This window comes from Mesocricetus auratus, unplaced genomic scaffold (genome assembly GCF_017639785.1).
Source record: "Mesocricetus auratus isolate SY011 unplaced genomic scaffold, BCM_Maur_2.0 Super-Scaffold_100015, whole genome shotgun sequence".
In the NCBI taxonomy this organism is placed as follows: Eukaryota; Metazoa; Chordata; class Mammalia; order Rodentia; family Cricetidae; genus Mesocricetus; species Mesocricetus auratus.
Genome location: NW_024429198.1, coordinates 39957917 through 39973391, shown reverse-complemented (window position 1 = coordinate 39973391; position 15475 = coordinate 39957917). Strand labels below are relative to the sequence as shown.

The following is a 15475-nucleotide window of genomic DNA, read 5'->3' as shown; positions in this document are numbered from 1 at the left end:
CCAACGAACGCCTGCCAAAATTTATGTTTCTAAAAGACTAATCAAATTATTATTACCAGTAGCTTAATGCCACACTATCCTCAAAGAAGGTATATGGCCCGGAGAAATGATTTAGCCATTCAAGTCTAGAGACTTGAGTTTAGGTTCCAGGTAAGGCTTCACCCCTCAGCATGAGACTATCATCCCAACCCCCAGCACTGTGGGAGGATGGTGATAGAGAGACCGGAGGTCCTTGGGTCGTACCCAGTGGCGAGGCACTCTGTCATAAAAATAAGGTATAGGGCTTTAGTGTAAAACACTGTTGACATATGGCTTCCACTCACATAGATATGTACATGCTTCCCCTCACATAAATACATCCCTACTCATATACAAACAAGAAGGCATGAATACTGGAAACTTATAGGGATATTTTATTTAAATTCAGTAGAAATTAAAACTACTTCTACAGGAAGCTTTTGAGCGAATATATGGCAGAAACCTTCTGGGCTGGGCTGGGTGCTTTCTTTCAAGGCTGCTCACCTAAATTCCATTCCTAGAACTCACATGCTAGAAAGCAAAGTATGAGTAGTGAGAGTTGTACCACGGATCTACAAATACACATTGTGGCATGTATATGCATTCATGCCCATGCACACAAACCCAGACTTATTTTATAAACAGAGTATTGTTACAAATCTTCTGATTTTATGTGAAATGGAGAATGGTTAAGACACATGTAACTCAGAGTATGATTAAGTAGATTTGAGCAGCTTCATATCTACTTACTCTAAACACCCGAGTGTTTTATAAATGAAGAAGTATGTCCAAATGCCAGCACAATATAGACAAAAGTTGAGAGTTTAAATGTATCTTATAAGTGTATCTTTATGTTCATTGGTCTTTTACAAGCATGCATATCAGTATGAGACTGTCACATCTCCTAGTACTGGAATTCTAGACAGCAAGGAGATGTCATGTGGGTGCTGGGAATTGAACCTGGGTCCTCTGGAAGAGCAGTAAGTGTTCTTCTTAACTACTCCACTAAGCCATCTCTCCAGCCCTTATAAATGGATCTTTTTTGTTATTTTCTATTTAAATTGGAAACAAGCTTGTTTTACATGTCAATCTCAGTTCCCTCTCCCTCCCCTCCTCCTACCCTGTAACAACCCTCTATTCATCCCCTTTCTGCTCCCCAGGGAGGGTGAGGCCTTCTATGGGGGATCTTCAAAGTCTGTCACATCATTGGAAGCAGGACCGAGGCCCTCCCCCATGTGTCTAGGCTGAGAGAGTATCCCTATATGTGAAGTGGGCTTCCAAAGTCCATTTGTATACTAGGGATAACTACTGATCCACTACTGGAGGCCTCATAGATGGCCCAGTGTGCATAAAAGGACTGGGGAAGTTCTTCCTTCCTTCCTTCCTTCCTTCCTTTCTTTCTTTCTTTCTTTCTTTCTTTCTTTCTTTCTTTCTTTCTCTTTCTTTCTTTCTTTCTGTTTTTCAAAGTTGGGTATTACTATGTAGTTCTGGTTGTCCTAGAACTCACTCTGTAGACCAGGTTGGCCTCAAGCTTACAGAGACCCATCTGCCTAATTAAAGACATGCTCCACCACTTCCCAGAAAGATTGGGAGAGATTCTAGCACCAACATTAGGAATTAGGGAGTCTGAGGAGTTGATGCGTGGTGCTCTACATAGCACCCTGTGGAAAAGTGTATTTTCATTTATGGTATTTGTAACTTTCATTGAGTTTATCAGCATTTAATAACTTTTAGAAATGGGCAGATGGGAATACCCACTTTCTTTGTTTCCTACTTTCTCTGTGTCCCCACGTCCCCTGTGTTTATAGGGAACACTTCTGTAAATATAGCCATATCAAAATACTTGTGAGAAAATTTCAGATGTCCCTATTGGAGTATCATGTCAGGACTGTACAAGTGGGTTTAAAACAACTTGCCGACTACTGTCCTTTAATGTTATTTATTTACTATCAGGAGATTGTGATTTGGGGAATATCCTTGGGAAAAAGAAAAGCAGACAGAAAACTGAGGTAATTATGTGAAAGTGACAACCAGATCTACCAGTAAACATATTAAATGATATTTTCTGGAATATTTTGTCTTTTGGATATTCCTAAAAGATGTTCCTATTTAATATTTGTGAATAATAAATGTTTCTTAAATTAACAACAATAAACTGTGATACAAAACAGAAATATTTCAGAAACCAACATGTCTAGTAGCAAGTAGTAGCTTTAAGTATTTCTACTTCCCTATATCACAGAACACTTGTCTGTGGCAAAAACAAAAGACCCAGTAACCACCTCCTCTCTTGGCTGCCTACATATTTACAATAATTGGTATAACCTGTTCACTAGCGAGAATCTTGGTGAAAACACGATGCTTCAGGATTCCTGGGGCATCTAAGTGTGTCTGTGGGTCATGAAAAGAAATCTGAGAAGTGATTATTACAAATGTCCAAGCAGAGTTACAGAAAGCAAGGGTGAATATGAAGACCACACACAGGGTAAAAATCTAAACCCTGCAGGGGCAGTCACTGAGGGGCAGAGATGAAAATGGAGAAAGTAGAGCCAGGTCATGGTAAGGCTCGGATGTGGGAAGGTCTCTGATAGGACTGAAGCAACCTACTTACTGCATTGACAGAATTGCAGGGAGGATGAAGTAGACTCTCTGGATCTATTTTGTTGGCAAACAGGCCCGTAAGAAGCCACTGGACAATTGCAGAGCTGGTGAGCTGGAGCTAGGTATGCGGCATAGAGGATGGTTCTGAGAAATATTTAAGACAGAAGCACTTAGAGTTTATTGACTGATGGTGTAGGAGGCTCAGGCAGGAAAGGGAGGCTGAGCCTAGGGCAAGCTTTTCAGTTTGACTATCAGCTACACTGCTGTGGCTTTGGTCACAGAGTGAAAACGAGGGGAAACACAGGATCAGGAGGCATGGGATAAGTCTTGTTTTAAACATGCAGAACTCAGAGACCTCTCTAGCTTAAGGGAGGTCTATTTCATTATTTTGCAATCCCATACGGGGGTATAATATATTACCCCATTCTCTGTTATCTCCCTCCTATCCCTGTCAACTGCATATCATCACTACCAGTCTCTTTCTCAGATTCATGGGTTTGGTTTTGATTCATTTAGTTTAGGCAGCACCATCTGTGTGGCCACTAGTTTGGATCTATTCACTGGAGCCTGGCAGGATCATCACTGAATACACCCAGAAGGAAATGTGTTCTCCTCTCCTTGAATCTATCCTGGGCAAGACACAGCCATTGTGATCACAAAGAACACTCACAGTAGTTGTGGATGCCTGTGTTGTGTCTGTGAAAGAGTGGGCCAGTCAACTAGCAGGCATGGATGCAGGAAGTGTTCTGGGGGCTCTGCCCTTCAGAGATGAACCTTTTACTACTGACAAAGTCATTCTAATCTTTATAACTTGTTAGTTTGTGTTCGATGAAAACTTAATAATAACTTTTATGCCAGTGGAATTTTGTAAATGTTATGTTCCCCACCCTTTCTAGAAGAGAGAAGCTGCCTGACTAAACAGTTTTACTATTATTGTCAATAGCAAGCTTGGAATATAAGTTTCATACCATCCTGCAAATTGTTGTCCTAAGTAGCTTATCAGTAGTTTCTCTATATATATTTAAGTCATCCTGCAAGTGATTTCTTTGTTGTTAAATTGGGGTGATTTCTGACTTTATTAAATTTGATGCAATATTGGATTCTCATCACAAATTTTCATTTTCATGGTGCTAATGTTTTCCATAATATAACACTGTTCATTTATTACTTCATTTTCATTTTTGAGCTTTCGTTTTTCATGCATATTCTTCTGTGAATCAACCCAGGGAAAACTTCCTATGACTGAGGATTTCTCATACTTCAACCCTTTGAAAATTAACATAAACATCACATGTCATCCCATTACAAGTTTAGCACATGGGATTTGATTCTCATTTTGGAAAACAGTTTGTCACAACAAACCTCTACTCTCCATTCCTTTCTATTTAATTTTGTCAGAGATGATGAGAGTTTTACACAGAAATTAACATTTCTACTATAGAGAGAAATGAATATCAAAATTAATAAGCTCAGAATGCTGAAATCAAGATATTAAACAGAGATGAACATTTTAATTATAATGAAATTTGATTATAATTTATCCTACAACAGGAATCACATTTTCAGTTTTGTGTTCCTCATAGTCTTGATATTTCCTTGGTCGGTATTTAATGTTGTATGCTCTTGTTTTTTCCTGGAGACATTTGTGGTGCAGGTCTCAAGTGCTCAGCATTATTAAGTCTTCTCTCTGTGGAAATACAACTTCTCTTCATTTTGAGCTCAAGCAGCTTCAATACAGTATTATGATGACTTATAACTCTACAGCAGTACTTTGGGTAAAATGTTAATTACACCCTGATACTTCCATTATCATAAGGATAGAAATGTGTGGGTTTTCATGGAGAAAAAAAAATCAGTGAGTTTCCCTTTTCTCTAAATGCAATGTGAGAAACCACCATTGGTCAGCTTGGATGCCTGTGACTTTGGATGTTGTGGAAGCTGTCTAAGTCTCTTTTAACTCACCCTCATAATTAAGACATTTAATTCCTTTGAGGTATGACTCTCTGATACTGATTGCCTAGTTCTGTTTTAAAGGTTGTGGTGGTTTGAATAAGAATAGCTCCCATATGCTCATATATTTCCCACAAGCTCATATATTTAAATGCTTAGTCACCAGTTAGTGGAATACTTGATAGGATTAGGAGATATGGCATTTTTGGAGGAAGTTCGTCACTGGGCGTAAGCTTTGAAGGTTCAAAAGCCCATGTTGGGCCCAAGCTCTGTCTGCTGCCTAAGGATCAGGATATAGAACACTCAGCTACTGCTTCATCACCATTCCTTCCTGTGTGCTGCCGTGCTCCCCACCATGATAATAATGGACTAAGTTTCTGAAACTATTAGTAAAGTCCCCAATAAGGATTGACTTGGTGATGGTGTCTCTTTACAGAAAAAGCAGTGACTAAGACATGGGTAATCTATCTATCTATCTATCTATCTATCTATCTATCTATCTGCTTACATATTTATCTATTTATCACTCTCCAATCCCCCATTTCTTACTCATAACCTCAATGTTTTTCCACAGTCAGGTCTAAGAACTCACAGAGGAGCTTGCACATTTTCTGCAGACAATAAGAATTAACAGCCCTGGTACATTTGACACCAGTGACTCAATGGCTCCACTGGGATTGTATACTCACAGCACTGTCAGCTGTAACAAAGGACTGCTAGGCTAGCAACTATAAAAAATGAATGCTGTAAGTTTAGGATGAAAACATTGTTTAGAATATTAAATATTGAAAAAAACCTCCATTTATTGTGCCTTTGAGGCTGAATGAGTTTTGTGCAGCCCATTTCTATATGGGATAGTGTTGTTTCTGTTGGTCTAGACAATATGATAACATCTTCTGATTGAAGACCCATGCAACCAAGGGTTAGAAACCTTTAGTGTGATACAGTCTTTAAATACAGTCCTTTAAATGTCAGCAAAATGAAAAGTCACTGTCATTTTCAATTGGTATTAGGATATCTACCTGTACTTGGGGGAGAATTCTTTTCTAAACCTTCCCATTCTTCCATTTATATAAAAATAGAAATAGACTTGGAGCCTGAGGAACAGTTTTCTAGATATATTTGTATAACATCAATGTAAATACCAGAAATAGAACCAAAGATAAGAAAAGAAAAAGAAAAACAAAACAATTTAGAATAGTGACAGAGGAAAGCTAGCTGCTCCCATAAAGAAATAAATATAACCAAGGAAATTTGTACTGATAGGGTTAGTGCTTGTTGGCAGAAGATAGCTGCTATCGGAGATTTATTTAACTTTTAGCTTAAAAATAGCATTTCTAATTTTTAAGCTTGTGCATGGATATTGAAAGATAGCAAATATTGTATGAAGAATTTTAGTCTGCATACATCCTGGTAACTCTACGAAGTAATAATGGATAGCTCCAATACAGTGGTCTCATGATGGCCTGGTTAAACTAAAGGGCCCATGAAACTAAACCAACATGGTTTTGATTTATATTTCACTGATGGATAAGGATGTTCAGCAGGTTTTAAGAACATTTCTCAGCTATTTGTATTTCTTGAGAACTCCCCAATTAGTTCTCTGCTGGTTCATTTTTGTAAGATTGATGCAAACTGCCTGAGAAGAAGAATGTTCATTGGAGGAACTGCCTCTATCAGTTTGGCTTTAGACAATATCGTGGAAGCATTCTCTTGGTTAGTAATTAGTGTGGGATGTGAGAGCTCTGCCCACTGTGGTTGGTGCCATTCCTGGGCAGCTGGTCCTGAGTTGCACATCAAAAAAACTCAACCCAATAAATAAATAAACAGATAGATAGATTGATAGATAGATAAAGAAAGAAAGAGAGAGAAAGTTGAGCGAGTCATGGAAAGAAATCCAGTAAACAGCTGTCTCTGTTGTCACTGATTCAATTCCTGACTCCCTCAGCAATGGAGAGTTACTTGAAAGTGTAAGATGAAATAACATTTTCTTCTCACGAAACTTAGGACAAGTTCTATGGGAAAATGTTTTAACTGGGTTATCTTTTTTTTCGGTGCTTAGATTTTTTTCTTGTTTTACTTCATTATATCTTTGAGGATTTCACACCATATGTTGTGATCATATCTTCAGCCCTCCTCTGATTCAGAGAAGATCGACTCATTTCCCTAAACATTCAAATTCATGCCCTCTTTCTTTTCTTCAAGTCTCTCAAGTCCAATTTTTTGTACTCATATATTGTAGAATGAGTAGTCTTCCACTGGAGCATGCCTGATTTGTGAGGAGCTGACCCCCTAAAGAAAACCATCTCTTTTCCTCAGCATCTATCTAGCTCTTCGGCTACAAGTGGGACTTCATGCTCACCCCCCTCACAATGCTAGGATTTGGTCTGGCTTGAACTTTCTTGAGTCTTGTACACGCTATCACACCACTGCAAATTCATATGTGCAGTTGCTCTACTGTGACCAAAGGGAGCTCTGTCCTTGTCACCATTCATAGCCTCCAACTCTTATCTTCTTTCCACAACATCTTTTGAAATGATCCCTGAACATTGGATGGAAGGGGCATGATGACAAAAATAGACAGGTCAAAGTGGAGGAGGAAAGGAGCATGGGGCCTCAGATCTACACAAAGAACTAAAAGCAAATGAGTAAAGCTGGAAGAGGGAGAAAAATGCTGGCATGGATGTGGGGAAGGGAAACACAGATTCACTGTTGGTGAGAATGCAAACTGGTAGCAGCCTGTAGGGAGGTCAGTATGGAGGTTCCTCTAAAAGGGAGAAATAGATCTACAACATGATCCGGCCATATCAGTTTGGGGCACATACTCAAAGGCCTCTGAGAGTCTTTTTGTAGGTTGGCTTTGTTCCACCTGCATGGGAGGCACTTTTATTGCTAACTCTGGGAGGGAGACACCCAGTGAATCTGGTAAGTTTCAAGAACTACCTTTCTGCTGAAGTAGCTTCCTTGCAGAAGGAAGGGAACTACTGTACAGTAGACTGCCCCTTCCTCCACCTCTTACATTCTTTACACCCCCTCTTCTGCAACGATTTCTGAGTCTTGGGAAGGGTGACTACCTATGGCTAAGAAATAGACCACAACACCACAGTAGCAGTCATTTGTTCTCTGCACTTACCAGCAGTTGTGAGTTGAAGCTGATAACAATAGTGATCTGGGGGCATAAACACATATCTGGAAAGTAGTTTGAAGGGTACATCAAATATGTATGCAGTAAAACCAAAGAAGTTGCTTCCCCATAGAGATCTAGGACTTCACCAGTTATAGGTTCTTGTTCTGGCTTATACACAAGGTTTTAACTCCCTTTTGTGGAATGGGCCTTAAATCCAATCAGATGGATCTTTATCTTGCCTACAACAGCCAAGCCATTATAACACAAGCAGTCACATCCTGCCCACCCTGCTTGTATTTTCACACACAGGGTCAGTAGCCAAACAAAAATGTTGGTAACAGTTCTCCATCAGCAGCCTGCATGGCTCCTTCCTAGTGCTGTGAAAGTCAGCCAGCAGGTAGGAGTTTCTGTCTCAGCTTAATTTCTCTATATAGTATAGACAAAACATGCACATGCAGTATATTCAACATTAGGGTCTCATTGTCTAGTTCTGGCATACAACTAACAGCAGTAACAATATCCTTTATGATCTGTGGGGCCTCAGGGACTTCCCTGACCAAGAACTCACAGGGAGGGAGCCTACCCCTGGGATTTATTTTCAATAACCTTATGGCCTCTGGGAGTGTTCTTTTCCACCATGTAGTTTAAACTCTTTGGCTGTTGGTTCCATTACTGAGGGATACTCTGTGACTTTAAAGGATACTGGTCCTAGGACAGTCAGTACGACATTGGTGCTCGGTCTTGCATGCATTTGTCTCGCTGGTTTAAATATGCATGCCACCATTTTAGAGTGTGATTCTGTACCAGTCCTTTATCCTGTAAACTGTTTTCACAGTCACTCAGAGAGAACCAGTTATGGGTTTCACTTTCTGCAATGCTTTTTATGTCTCCTGTAGTTGCTGTTCTAGTGCTGGGTACATAGCTTCTGCTCCTTTCCATGACCAAGACCAAACCCTATCAGAACCATTTTCTGGGGTTGCTTTTGCCATTGTCGCCAGCTGTAACAGTTACACCCAAAGCTCAGATCCACAAATTACCATCACAACAGATTCTGATGTAAAAGCAGAGTCCTTATTACGAGTTAACTCGGGTTCCTCTGTCCATCTGGAGCAGCAGCAGTCTCGGCAGCAGCAGGAGCAGAGCAGGAGAGATCCCGAGTGGCAAGGGGAGAGGGTTTTAGTAGAGGAGAAGACTTAGGGAATTCCTGAAACTTTGAGATTTTTTTACCTTCCTGCTTAAGGATTTTCCTTGCAGGATGCAATGTTTCCATCTCAGAGGAAACTAGTAAACAATAGCCAAGTATAAAGGATGATGTGAAAGTTCTAGGCCCCTGTGTGTGTCTACCACATTTCCAATTCCTCAACTCACTTAACAAACCTGTTGTTTGACATTTTCATACATAGTAATGGCTGATTAAATCATTTGCCTTTGTTAATTTTGTTAACCAATAACCTCTTTCTTTTCCTCTGAGGAAGTCTAAGATTTGGGTAAAAGAGAAAAAGCTGATATTTATTACATAATCATTTACCCATCATGTTAAGCCCTCTACTCTACCACTAATGTCAACATCAACTGGGATCAACAACAACAGAGCTTGTTATGAATAACAAGATGTAATATTTTCACATTTATTTTTCTGGAGATACTTCAGGAACTGGGCACCAAATAGAAATATTATAACAAATAATGCACCTATTACTCTGTTGTAAATTAGACTTTGTTATAAAAATAATTAGCAAATAAAAAATTAAGCACACAAACTAGTCAACTAATACATTGATAGACTAGACATTTGAAAGAGTTGAAATAGAAGTTGTGAAGTTTCACACTAAATTGACACATTCAGTATCAGGTATATTTTGTATATTGACCAGGAGTCCACCAAAACAAACAAAAACCATATTATAGAATTAGACCTATAAAAACATTATCCTTGGACATCTTTCACATCTAGTAATCTTATCACAAAGGAGATAACAAATTCTTGGAAGCTTTGTGTTGGAGTGAGGGATAAAACAGTTAAGTATTTCTTATTCCTAAAGTCACAGGTAACATTCACTTGGCCACTGCAACCCCCCCCCCAATGGATTTTCTTTAACCTTTTCTGGTTCTAATCCTATAATCCTGAGGTTTGGAGAACATATTCCAAGCATTTCTATGATTGAATCGACTTGACTGGCTTTACTACATTCACAGCCGTGGTTATCAATTCTTGATACATTTGTGTAAGCTAGCATAAGTTTCTTCCCTTCTATCATGCCACTTAGGCATTCTTTGGCTCATTGGATGAGGGCCACCAATATTCTAGAGAAAATTAATAGTATGATGAACAAATGAGTCTAACTTTTGTTTGTTCCTTGTCATAGATGTACTACAATGGAATCAGAGACAGACACATGTGTGAATTTCCAGAATGTCAGAACTTACTGAATAATAATAAATTCACAACCTACATTTGTTTCATTGGCTGCAATTTGCCAAGTAGTTCCAATTTCCATTATTCTTTTATTCCAATTTAAATTACCGATACTAACAATCAGATCATGTATAACAAACCCACAGTGAGTACTATCTGTCTATCTATCTATCTATCTATCTATCTATCTATCTATCTATCTATATCTATCTATCTATCATTTATCTATCTATGCATCATCTATCTATAATCTATCAATCAATTATATATCCACCGTAGTTTGAGGAGTTTCAAAGAGGCCTCTTCTAGTTTGTTTTCTGTTGCTATGATGAGCTTCAAAATGCAGCTTGGAGAGAAAAGAGTTTATATTATCTTCCAAGTTATTGTCCACTCTTGATGGAAGTCAAAGCAGAAATCTGCAGGAAGAAATGAAACAAGACAAGGTAGAAGTTCTTTTAGCTTGTTTAACATCCTTTATTATATACCTGCCCAGGGATGGGCATTGCCCACAATGAGCTGGGCCCTCCTGCATTAATTAGTGGCCAAGAAACTGTCTAACAGTGTAGACTGTGGGTGCTGTGCAGGTGAGGAGGTGAGTGTAGACTGTGGATTCTGTGTAAGTATAAAGCAGAAAGGATCCAGATGGACAAACAGGGTAATGAATGGATGCCAGGTACACACAAAGTAAAGCTCAGCAGGCGACAAGCCAATGCCATAGGAGTTTTATATCACTTATTTTTAAGTTGGAAGAATAACCATCTGAATATTTGTACAACAGATGTGTAATATATGTGGATTGGTTTTTAGAATTTTGAAGCACCATTGAATAAACCAATGCAAATTCCTTTAGTAGACATATATGCACAGATTCTATGTCTTTAATTTATTACATAATATTTATCTCCATTTTCAACCTTACTGAATCACTGTAATGTTGTGGGATCCCGCCTGGGTCCCATTGTTGCTTTAGCCCCCAAATAACACACGAGACACTATGCTAATTATGAAGCTGTTGGTTGTTTGCTATGGTGTCTTAGTGGCTAGCTCTGACTTAATTATTAACCCATAATTACTAATATATATTTTGATAAGGTGTTACCGAGAACGCGAGACTTACATTCTCTCCTCCCAGGATCACATGGTGACTCCCCACTCTTGACTACATTTCCCAGAATCCTCCTCACCTCCTAGTCCCATTTATGTTGCCTCCCCATTGGCCAACATTGCTTTATTAACATATACACAGAAGGACTTCCCCCAACAGAGCTGGATATACTCATATTTCCATTCCAATCTCAATTCAAAGTGTTGTTGTATTAAAGCGAGAGATTTTTACCATAGTCATTTCTTGTTCTTCAGTAATGCTTACTATTCTGTATGATACACTATGAAGCTTTAGTTGTAAGCTCATGTAGAGTAAAAACTAAAATTCATTTTTATCACTCAAAATTGCTCTACTCTTAGGAAGAGAGAGTAGGTCATGTGGGAACAGGAAGGTTGAGTGGGGGTAGAATAGGGAGAAGAGAGAATCATAGGTTAGAAGACACATCTGGTACCAGTGAGACCTCTAGTTTTCTAAAGGGATGACACCAACTGGCAAGCTAAGCAATAGTGGAGAGACCACCTCGAATGCCCATTCCTGATAACTAACTTGATGTCTATAGCCATCCTAGAACCTTCATCCAGTGACTGATGGAAGCAGAGGCAAACACCCACAATTAAACACTGAACTGAACTAATGGAACCCAGTGACAGAGAGAGAGGAGCAAGGAGCAAATTGGCAAAGAAAGGGCTGGCAAAACCAGCAGAGACAGCTGATCTAAACAAGGGGGAGCTCTTGGACCCCAGACTGACAGCTGGGAGGCCACCATGGAACTGATCCAGACCCCCTGAGTGTGAGAGTCAGTGAGGAGGCCTGGGCAACCTATGGGAACCTGGGCAGTGGATCAGTGTTTATCCCTGGCATACAAGCGGACTTCGTGTGTCCATAACACAAAGAGGGATGCTCTCTCAGCCTGGACTCTTAGGGGAGTGCCTGGACCCTACCCTGAGTGAAATGACAGACTCTGGATATCCCCTATGTGGAAGGAAGTGGGGATAGGGTGGGAGGCTGGGTGGGATGGTGGGGGGCACGGTGGGGGTGTGGGAGGAGAGGAGGGAGAGAAAACTGGGATTGACATGTGAAGCAAGCTATTTAAAATTAAAGTAATAAAAAAGGGAAAAAAGAAATAAGAGGAATATGGTCAGATATTCTAATGATCAACTAACTAGAAGCTAAAAATAGTATAACTGACATGCACTTACAATACACCCGAGCAACATACCATTATGGCTAACCAATAGAGCAAGGTCAGATTACTGTTTGTTTATTCTTATAATCAAGCATCTGGCAGAGGTATATCTTGCGGCTGTTACCCAGAATGGATACTATTGAGCTGCTGATTGCTACACAGAACAAGCCAAAATTAAAAATCAGAAGAACAGTTTGTATTTTAAGAGTCTTATACAGTTCAGCAATCAGTCCATGGGATGGTGATGCCTACACACAGCCTCATCCTCTCACTTCAGTGATCTGATTCTCCAAGTTCCCTCACTGCCATATGCAGTGGTTTGTATCCTAGGTGATTCTGGATTCTGCCAGTTTGACCACATAGACCATCACAGAACCACACTGAAAACAAAATGTAAAGCCGGTTTTACATCTCCCTCCTTCCACCTAGGCAATTCATATAGTTCCTAGTACTATTTCATTAACATTGAAATGCATTTAATTAAATATGAAGGTCCTTTTAGATGATTTTCTCATTCAACAAATGAACAGACCTATTTGCAATTTATTTTTGTTTATTTTTATTCTAATGGACTAATTTGTTAGCCATCCTTTCTAACTTACAGATCTAAAATACAGAAATGAGCTAGCAATCTGCTTCTGGGATTGGCATGTGAGCAGCTGAGCTCTGTGCTGACACAGGAGACAGTTATAGCTCCTGTTGCTACCTGGAGACTCATCCTTGCACTCAGCTGACAAGCTACTCAGGTTTTGTACCGGAATGGAGCTCAGTGGAAAACAGACCCAGAGAGCAAGTGCAACTAGGATGGCTTCAGAACTCAGATTTGAGGTGCCTGCCCGAGAAATGAATAGTCTCCCAAGAGAAAGGACTGAGAAGCTCTGAGCCACAAACAGCCTGGGTCTCTAAGAAAGAAAATGCAATAACTTCAAAACTAGTAACTGACAGCAAGTCTTCCCCAAAGTCAGAGAGTTATCTATCCTTTTGATCATAAGGTTAATATAATATATAAATGCCAATATTTTCAATATATTTCAGATTTAATAAAAGGGTTTGGAAATGTAGTTCTCAGGAGTAGTCAGTGACCTTAAAATTGGACCAAACAAATAAATCACATTGTTCTCAAAGGGGTTCATAAGACAAATTGTTGAACTTTAAAAAGCTAATAAATTATTTGATATTTAATTGTGATGTCTTTTTGTCAGCCATCAAGTGAGTGTATTGTAATTAAGTGTTTTGATCATTTGGAGGAAATTTTATGTTTTCAACTCTTATTTGTACTCTGATATGATATATCTATCTGCATGTGCAATTTGGGCGATAGAGAGTCCTTATAGTGACTGACAAGAACGTGGCAGGATTGAAGACTGCTGCCTACCCCTCAATCCTGGGGGCTCTAAGGCGGCCTTTAATTGAAGCACAGTGTGTTGATTTAAAAAGAAAAGCCTTTTTTTGTGTGTCTGTTCTGAAACTACAATACAATTTAATGTGCACTCTACAAAATGGAAGATGTTCAAGAGATCTTTTAATTTTTGATTATCTTCTGCCCTCTCCCATCTAATTTTCTGTAAGGTATTTCACCCTGTGTTTCCCTGACTCGTAATGAGGACAAATAGCTGTCCACTCTGTTTCAGGGGTTTTAATTGTTTTCTAGACATTGGAGGTCTTTTCTAATTGTACTTTGATTCTCCAGACAGAAAGAAATGCTTGAAGAGTGTCTGCCAGCCTGGTTTCAGGATAAATGAGCAGTGACTGTGTTTTGAAGAATGTTAAGGAGATGCCCTCAGTGGCTCACACAAGAAGGATGCTTGCATAAGAGAATCCCTAGGGTGTGGAGAGAGGAAGAGGAGTCACAGCAGTGTGGCCAAATCTTCAGGTCCTTGATTGTAATGAAACAGAGCAGTAAAAACAAAACAAACAAGTTAGGATCCACGAACAGACGACAGACTGCTAAATCTTTACCTCACGACAATTTTCTTGTCTGTGTGTAGAGCCAGTGTTCATTTCCTCTATCTGGCCTAAAAGCTGACAGCATATTTCCATAATAATATGCTATTTTCTCCATTCATCACTTTTCTGAAAGACCACCAGAAACCTTCCACTATAGTTAGGCACGTCTCCCCAAACTGCCTCAGAACTCTCTTGTGCCCATCAGGTACAAGAAATAGAATTCTGAGAAATTCACTAACCCTTGCAAACTGGCACAGCAACTGCCTGTAAAAATCACATGACCTCGTAAACAACTAATGTTTTCTGACCATGGCTTACCATGAAGTTATTTCCTCAGATTGCAACTGCATTCTTGTGACATAGCTACTGCCATCTTCCTCAGAAGTGGAGAACCTGATGCACAGAGAAAAATCTATAGTTTCCAATGTTGCACAAGGCTAAGAAGCACAGTCATGACTAGAACACAGGCGGTTGGTCTCATTAGAGCTGTTTGGAATTTGTCATCTCTGTGACATTTGCTTATTCAGGAAAATAGTTACTTATTACTTATTCAAATGCTAAGGTGTATATAAAATGGGGGAATTAAATAATAGCTAGGAAGAAGATTCATAAAGCCACTTGTTTTCACATGCACATGCCCAATATTACATTTGGAACAGGTGAATTTGAGAAGCAATTAAGTTATTTATCTCAACACAACTTAAGAATTTCTTCTGTGAGATGCACTCTCACCCTGAACTCTTGGGGGAGGGTCTGGGCCCTGCCCTGGATGAAATGACAGACTATGGACACTCCCAAGGAGGGCCTCACCCTCCCTGGGGAAATGAGGGGATATTGGGGGAGGGTTGGGGGAAGGCATGGGAAGAGGGGAGGGAAACTGAGAGGGACCTGGAACTGACTTGTGAAGCAACCATGTTTCTAATCTAAATTAAAAATAAATAATAAAACTTAAAAATAAATAATAAAAATAAAAATAAAAAATAAATTAAAAAAAGAATTTCTGCTAGTGCAAAAGATTTACATGATTATTTGCAAACTCAGTTCGGGTGTTGCAATGATCCTAATGTACCTTAAATGCATCATTTGCATCAAATTACACATGTCCATGATGTCCTCAAACAGACT

At 39.4% G+C, this 15475-nt stretch overlaps 1 long non-coding RNA gene across 1 annotated transcript; it reads right to left on the bottom strand.

Moving 5' to 3' along the window:
- Positions 1-4173: 4173 nt before the first annotated feature.
- Positions 4174-14530, bottom strand: LOC121144257. The gene is made up of 3 exons (XR_005881571.1): positions 14363-14530; positions 10387-10528; positions 4174-4306 (listed from the first exon to the last, which is right to left on the bottom strand). It is a non-coding gene; the product is annotated as an uncharacterized LOC121144257 (long non-coding RNA).
- Positions 14531-15475: the final 945 nt, after the last annotated feature.